The sequence below is a fragment of the Scyliorhinus torazame genome, chromosome 24 (genome assembly GCF_047496885.1).
Source record: "Scyliorhinus torazame isolate Kashiwa2021f chromosome 24, sScyTor2.1, whole genome shotgun sequence".
Lineage (NCBI taxonomy): Eukaryota > Metazoa > Chordata > Chondrichthyes > Carcharhiniformes > Scyliorhinidae > Scyliorhinus > Scyliorhinus torazame.
The window spans coordinates 4775861-4783934 of NC_092730.1; the positions used below are offsets into that span (position 1 = coordinate 4775861).

General features: G+C 66.4%; 1 protein-coding gene and 1 long non-coding RNA gene across 2 annotated transcripts in view; both read right to left on the reverse strand.

Annotated features, from left to right (window-relative positions):
* Positions 1-1917, reverse strand: part of LOC140400081 (uncharacterized) — a 29353-nt gene extending 27436 nt beyond the window's left edge. Inside the window, exon 1 of the long non-coding RNA XR_011938039.1 lies at positions 1857-1917. This is a non-coding gene — a long non-coding RNA (uncharacterized lncRNA). The remainder of the gene's footprint in view (positions 1-1856) is intronic.
* The window catches only part of LOC140400183 (REST corepressor 2-like), a 1146610-nt gene that overhangs the window by 237688 nt on the left and 900848 nt on the right, over positions 1-8074 (reverse strand). The gene's annotated exons all lie outside the window — the stretch shown is intronic.

Sequence of the window (8074 nt, forward strand, 5' to 3'; positions counted from 1 at the left end):
GGCGGCCAATCAGGCGGCCTCCTTTCTCTGTACACACAGAGGCGGCCAATCAGGCGGCCTCCTTTCTCTGTACACACAGAGGCGGCCAATCAGGCGGCCTCCTTTCTCTGTACACACAGAGGCAGCCAATCAGGCGGCCTCCTTTCTCTGTACACACACAGGCGGCCAATCAGGCGGCCTCCTTTCTCTGTACACACAGAGGCGGCCAATCAGGCGGCCTCCTTTCTCTGTACACACAGAGGCAGCCAATCAGGCGGCCTCCTTTCTCTGTACACACAGAGGCAGCCAATCAGGCGGCCTCCTTTCTCTGTACACACAGAGGCGGCCAATCAGGCGGCCTCCTTTCTCTGTACACACACAGGCGGCCAATCAGGCGGCCTCCTTTCTCTGTACACACAGAGGCGGCCAATCAGGCGGCCTCCTTTCTCTGTACACACAGAGGCGGCCAATCAGGCGGCCTCCTTTCTCTGTACACACAGAGGCGGCCAATCAGGCGGCCTCCTTTCTCTGTACACACAGAGGCGGCCAATCAGGCGGCCTCCTTTCTCTGTACACACAGAGGTGGCCAATCAGGCGGCCTCCTTTCTCTGTACACACAGAGGCAGCCAATCAGGCGGCCTCCTTTCTCTGTACACACAGAGGCGGCCAATCAGGCGGCCTCCTTTCTCTGTACACACAGAGGCAGCCAATCAGGCGGCCTCCTTTCTCTGTACACACAGAGGCAGCCAATCAGGCGGCCTCCTTTCTCTGTACACACAGAGGCGGCCAATCAGGCGGCCTCCTTTCTCTGTACACACAGAGGCGGCCAATCAGGCGGCCTCCTTTCTCTGTACACACAGAGGCAGCCAATCAGGCGGCCTCCTTTCTCTGTACACACAGAGGCGGCCAATCAGGCGGCCTCCTTTCTCTGTACACACAGAGGCGGCCAATCAGGCGGCCTCCTTTCTCTGTACACACAGAGGCGGCCAATCAGGCGGCCTCCTTTCTCTGTACACACAGAGGTGGCCAATCAGGCGGCCTCCTTTCTCTGTACACACAGAGGCGGCCAATCAGGCGGCCTCCTTTCTCTGTACACACAGAGGCAGCCAATCAGGCGGCCTCCTTTCTCTGTACACACAGAGGCGGCCAATCAGGCGGCCTCCTTTCTCTGTACACACAGAGGCAGCCAATCAGGCGGCCTCCTTTCTCTGTACACACAGAGGCAGCCAATCAGGCGGCCTCCTTTCTCTGTACACACAGAGGCGGCCAATCAGGCGGCCTCCTTTCTCTGTACACACAGAGGCGGCCAATCAGGCGGCCTCCTTTCTCTGTACACACAGAGGCAGCCAATCAGGCGGCCTCCTTTCTCTGTACACACAGAGGCGGCCAATCAGGCGGCCTCCTTTCTCTGTACACACACAGGCGGCCAATCAGGCGGCCTCCTTTCTCTGTACACACAGAGGCAGCCAATCAGGCGGCCTCCTTTCTCTGTACACACAGAGGCAGCCAATCAGGCGGCCTCCTTTCTCTGTACACACAGAGGCGGCCAATCAGGCGGCCTCCTTTCTCTGTACACACACAGGCGGCCAATCAGGCGGCCTCCTTTCTCTGTACACACAGAGGCGGCCAATCAGGCGGCCTCCTTTCTCTGTACACACAGAGGCAGCCAATCAGGCGGCCTCCTTTCTCTGTACACACAGAGGCGGCCAATCAGGCGGCCTCCTTTCTCTGTACACACACAGGCGGCCAATCAGGCGGCCTCCTTTCTCTGTACACACAGAGGAGACATTTCTGCCAATCCAGCTGGAAGTCTGGCCGAGAATTGTGTTAAAAATGGTCAATGCTTAACATTGTAACCGCAAACGCTGAGTGATTACCTCAGTGAGACGATGATGGTACAGGCTGGGCTGGCACAGCAGCACTGCGAACACACCTCGGAGGAACAGGGCGAGAGAACCTCCCAACGTTCTGTTGTTAGAGATTTGGGGGCATCATAGAATCTGGAGGCAGCACAATGGTGATGTAACAGAGCAGGAGGCGGCAGTGTGGGGGGGCCGGGGGGCAGTGTGGGGGGGGCCGGGGGCAGTGTGGGGGGGGCCGGGGGCAGTGTGGGGAGGCCGGGGGGCAGTGCGGGGGGTCCGGGGGGCAGTGTGGGGAGGGCCGGGGGGCAGTGTGGGGGGGCCGGGGGGCAGTGTGGGGGGGCCGGGGGGCAGTGTGGGGGGGGCCGGGGGGCAGTGTGGGGGGGCCGGGGGGCAGTGTGGGGGGGGCCGGGGGGCAGTGTGGGGGGGGGCCGGGGGCAGTGTGGGGGGGGCCGGGGGGCAGTGTGGGGGGGGGCCGGGGGGCAGTGTGGGGAGGGCCGGGGGCAGTGTGGGGGGGGGCCGGGGGGCAGTGTGGGGGGGGCCGGGGGGCAGTGTGGGGGGGGCCGGGGGGCAGTGTGGGGGGGGGCCGGGGGGCAGTGTGGGGGGGGGGGCCGGGGGGGCAGTGTGGGGAGGGCCGGGGGGCAGTGTGGGGGGGGGGGCCGGGGGGCAGTGTGGGGGGGGGGGGCCGGGGGGCAGTGTGGGGGGGGGCCGGGGGGCAGTGTGGGGGGGGGGCCGGGGGGGCAGTGTGGGGAGGGCGGGGGCAGTGTGGGGAGGCCGGGGGGCAGTGTGGGGGGGGCCGGGGGGCAGTGTGGGGGGGGGCCGGGGGGCAGTGTGGGGGGGGGCCGGGGGCAGTGTGGGGGGGGCCGGGGGGCAGTGTGTGGGGGGCCGGGGGGCAGTGTGGGGGGGCTGGGGGGCAGTGTGGGGGGTCCAGGGGGCAGTGTGGGAGGGCCGGGGGGCAGTGTGGGGGGGGGGGGGCGGGGGGCAGTGTGGGGGGGGGCCGGGGGGCAGTGTGGGGGGGGGGGCCGGGGGGGCAGTGTGGGGAGGGCCGGGGGCAGTGTGGGGAGGCCGGGGGGCAGTGTGGGGGGGGCCGGGGGGCAGTGTGGGGGGGGGCCGGGGGGCAGTGTGGGGGGGGGGCCGGGGGCAGTGTGGGGGGGGCCGGGGGGCAGTGTGTGGGGGGCCGGGGGGCAGTGTGGGGGGGCTGGGGGGCAGTGTGGGGGGTCCAGGGGGCAGTGTGGGAGGGCCGGGGGGCAGTGTGGGGGGGGGCCGGGGGCAGTGTGGGGGGGGCCGGGGGGCAGTGTGGGGGGGGCCGGGGGGCAGTGTGGGGGGGCTGGGGGGCAGTGTGGGGGGTCCGGGGGGCAGTGTGGGAGGGCCGGGGGGCAGTGTGGGGAGGGCCGGGGGGCAGTGTGGGGGGGCCGGGGGGCAGTGTGGGGGGGGGCCGGGGGGCAGTGTGGGGGGGGCCGGGGGGCAGTGTGGGGGGGCCGGGGGGCAGTGTGGGGGGGGGCCGGGGGGCAGTGTGGGGGGGGCTGGGGGCAGTGTGGGGGGGGGGCCGGGGGGCAGTGTGGGACGGCCGGGGGGCAGTGTGGGGGGGGCCGGGGGGCAGTGTGGGGGGGCTGGGGGGCAGTGTGGGGGGGGCCGGGGGGCAGTGTGGGGGGGGGGCCGGGGGCAGTGTGGGGGGGGCCGGGGGGCAGTGTGGGGGGGCTGGGGGGCAGTGTGGGGGGGGCCGGGGGGCAGTGTGGGGGGGCCGGGGGGCAGTGTGGGGGGGCTGGGGGGCAGTGTGGGACGGCCGGGGGGCAGTGTGGGGGGGGCCGGGGGGCAGTGTGGGGGGGCTGGAGGGCAGTGTGGGGGGGGGCCGGGGGGCAGTGTGGGGGGGCCGGGGGGCAGTGTGGGGGGTCCGGGGGGCAGTGTGGGGAGGGCCGGGGGGCAGTGTGGGGGGGGCCGGGGGGCAGTGTGGGGGGGCCGGGGGGCAGTGTGGGGGGGCTGGGGGGCAGTGTGGGGGGGGCCGGGGGGCAGTGTGGGGGGGGGGCCGGGGGCAGTGTGGGGGGGGCCGGGGGGCAGTGTGGGGGGGCCGGGGGGCAGTGTGGGGGGTCCGGGGGGCAGTGTGGGGAGGGCCGGGGGGCAGTGTGGGGGGGGCCGGGGGGCAGTGTGGGGGGGGCCGGGGGGCAGTGTGGGGGGGCCGGGGGGCAGTGTGGGGGGTCCGGGGGGCAGTGTGGGGAGGGCCGGGGGGCAGTGTGGGGGGGGCCGGGGGGCAGTGCGGGGGGGCCGGGGGGCAGTGTGGGGGGGGCCGGGGGGCAGTGTGGGGGGGGCCGGGGGGCAGTGTGGGGGGGGCCGGGGGGGCAGTGCGGGGGGGGGCCGGGGGGCAGTGCGGGGGGCCGGGGGCAGTGCGGGGGGGGCCGGGGGGCAGTGTGGGGGGGCCGGGGGGCAGTGTGGGGGGGCCGGGGGGCAGTGTGTGGGGGGCCGGGGGGCAGTGTGGGGGGGGCCGGGGGGCAGTGTGGGGGGGCCGGGGGGCAGTGCGGGGGGGGCCGGGTGGCAGTGTGGGGGGGCCGGGGGGCAGTGTGGGGGGGCCGGGGGGCAGGGTGAGGGGGATGAGGGCCTGGACTTAACTTCACTGACTCCCGTGTGTTGATTTGTAAAAATATTGGCGATGAAGATGTTCTTTGGGGTTCAGAGTTGAGAGATCTTATGATGGGCCCCTCTAGGAATATGTCCAAACAGTAGGCAACCCGGGGGCAAGAGGGGGTGAGGGGGCGAGAGGGCGAGGGGGTGAGGGGTGAGGGGGTGAGGGAGCGAGGGGTCAGAGGGCGAGGAGGCGAAGGGTGAGAGGGTGAGGGATAAGGGAGCGAGGGGCGACGGGGCGAGGGGCGAGTGGCAAGGGGCAGGGGATGAGGGGGTAAGGGGGCCAGGGGTGAGGGGCGAGGGGGTGAGTGGATGAGGGTTGCGAGGGCGAGGGGTGAGGGGCGGAGAGGCGCAGGGGCGAGGGGTGAGAGGGCAAGTGGCGATGGGGCGAGGGGCGAGGGTGTGAGGGGGCGAAGGGGTGAGGGGAGGGATAAGGGGGCAAGAGGGCGAGTGGGCAAGGGGTGAGGGGGCGAGGGGGTGATGGGGCGAGTCGTGAGGGATGAGTGGCGAGGGATGAGGGGTGAGGGGAGAGCGGGCAAGGGGCAAGGGGGTGAGGGGAAAGGGGGTGATGGGGCGAGTCGTGAGGGATGAGTGGCGAGGGATGAGGGGTGAGGGGAGAGCGGGCAAGGGGCAAGGGGGTGAGGGGCAAGGGGGTGAGGGGCAAGGGGAAGAGGGGTGAGGGGGCGAGGGGGCAAGGGGGTGAGGGGGTGAGGGGGTGAGGGGCAAGGGGGCAATGGGATGAGGGGGCGAGGGGGCATGGGGGCAAGGGGCCGAGGGGGTGATGGGGCGAGTCGTGAGGGATGAGGGGCGAGGGATGAGGAGGTGAAGGGGTGAGGGGTGAGTGGGCGAGGGGCGAGGGGTGAGGGGAGAGGGTACGAAGGGCAAGGGGGTGAGGGGGTGAGGGGGCGTGGGGGCGAGGGGGTGAGGGGGTGAGGGGGCGTGGGGGCGAGGAGGTGAGAGGGCACAGGGCCAGGGGGATTGATCCAACTGCTGTCTGTCATGAAAATACATTTCCCCCTTGCGTATAACTCCGTGACCAGAGCAACTCTCTCCTCACAATATTGAACAATCTTTATTACACACTCGCTTTAGAACTGGGAGGATTCTGGGGAAAGAGGAGGGGAAGAGTTTAAACGTCAAAGCTTCCCGTCTCTTATAGAGATATCAGCAAGCAGGGCAGCACGGGTGGCACAGTGGTTAGCACTGCTGCCTCACAGCGCCGAGGACCCGGGTTCGATCCCGGCTCTGGGTCACTGTCCGTGTGGAGTTTGCACATTCTCCCCGTGTCTGCGTGGATTTCGCCCCCACAACCCAAAGATATGCAGGGCAGGTGGATTGGCCGCGATAAATTGCCCCTTAATTGGAAACAAGTAATTGGGTATTCTAAATTTATTTAAAAAAAAAAAGAAATATCAGCAAGGACCAGGAATGATTTTATACGGTTAGGGTTAGGATAGGGTTACGGTTAGGGTTAGGGTTAGGATAAGGTTACGGTTAGGGTTACGGTTAGGATAAGGTTACGGTTATGGTTAGGGTTCGGATAGGGTTACAGTTAGGGTTAGGATAAGGTTACGGTTAGGGTTAGGATAGGGTTACAGTTAGGGTTAGGATAAGGTTACGGTTAGGGTTAGGGTTAGGATAAGGTTACAGTTAGGGTTAGGATAAGGTTACAGTTAGGGTTAGGGTTAGGATAGGGTTACGGTTAGGGTTAGGAAAAGGTTACGGTGAGCGTTAGGGTTAGGGTTTGGGTTAGGGTTAGGGTTAGATACTCAGAGAGTTATGATCTGGAATAGCAGACGGGTTAGGGTTAGGGTTAGGGTTAGGGTTAGACACTCAGAGAGTTATGATCTGGAATAGCAGACGGCTACTCCAGGAACCCCGGGAAATACTCTGGGGTCTCAGGTTCAAATCCCACCCCAGCAGATGGTGAAATTCAATATTCAATATTCAGTATTCAATAAAAACCTGGAATTAAAAGTCTAGCGATGACCATGGAACCAGTGTCGATTGTTGTAAAAACCCGTCTGGTTCACCAATGTCCTTTCGGGAAGGAAATCTGCCGTCCTTACCCGGTCTGGCCTACACGTGACTCCAGACCCACAGCAATGTGGGTGTTTCTTAACTGTCCCCTTGAGGGCAATTAGGGATGGGCAATAAATACTGGCCCAGCCCAGTGACCCCCACGCCCCCATGAATGAATAAAAGTAAAGAATGGCCTGGTGTTTCGGAGCAAGAAAATTCATACATGACGTTCAAAAGGGAATGGCAAAACGAGCTGATGGTGGAGAAGTTCCGGGCAGTGGGGAGGGGGACGGGTAGCGGGGAGGGGGGCGGGGAGCGGGGAGGGGGACGGGCAGCGGGGAGGGGGACGGGGAGCGGGGAGGGGGACGGGCAGCGGGGAGGGGGGCGGGGAGCGGGGAGGGGGACGGGCAGTGGGGAGGGGGACGGGGAGCGGGGAGGGGGACGGGCAGTGGGGAGGGGGACGGGGAGCGGGACGAATTGGGCAGGAAAGCGGCGACGCAATGAGGCGATTAGCGTCCGTGTGCGCTGGGCAAATCTGTGGTCAGGGAACAGTTGGGCGCAGTAGTTTAGGGGAATGGGAACTGCCTGGTGACCAATTGTTATCAGCAATTGTTTTGCCTTTCAATGTGAGTGTTTGGGAGCCGGCTCTATGTCCGCCCTCCCCCCCCCCCGACCCAGACGAATGGCTGTTCCCGCACTGCCCTCGGAGACACCTGCCTGCCACGGTCCAGCTGACTGCCAGCTCTGTGACCCCTTTCCGCACCCAACCCTGACCTTAATGCCTTCCAGGTGCCTTCAATGCTACAGCTGTCCGTGGGTCAAGAGTGCGCCACAGGCACCAGCTGTCGTTGCCGCCGGGACATTGCCGAGAACAGAGCAGGTTTTTAAGCCGTGATGCATAAACGTAGCGTCGCTCGGGAAACAGAGAAATAGGAAGTAGGAATCGGCTGGGCTGCGAGGAGTCGGAGTTGCCAAAGCCGAATGGGCCTCAAAGTGAGCGTGAGCCAATGGGCTGGTCTGGGGTGCGGAGCAGAGCCTCCACGTCAATTCACACCTCTGTCAATGTGGAACTTCACTCTCATCGGGTTTTCGGCGATGGGGATTCCGAGCAGCAGGAGTGTCGGGTCTGCAGCCCCTCCTCGCTGAGCATTCCCAAAGCTTTTCTTTCAGAGGTCCCCTGTGTCCTCGATTGTTCCCATTCAGGGGTATCATTGTAGGGTTAGTGCGGGGTGTGTGTGGGGGGGGGGGGGGGTAAATTCTATCCGCCCGAAAAGGAGGAAGCTCGACGTGAGCAAGCCCACCCCCTCTTCACCTTGGGCAGACCCTCGCAGGACGTCGCCTGTGAATGTGCCCTCCTGCGAGCGAGGGGACCCGGCCCAGGGGCCCCCAGCTGTGGGTGGGGATGTTGGACTTTTCCGAAGAGGCTGTGAGGGTGTCTTTGAAGAGTTCCCCCCCCCCCCCCCCCCCCTGCCGCCTCTCTCCTCCCCCTCCCCCAGGGTCTCGCTTGTTGCGTTGGAGTCCACTCGACAGGAGAATGTGTGGGAGGAGGGGGGGGGGGGACGTACCAGACAGGTGTGCGTACCCCCTGCTCCAAAGGCTGG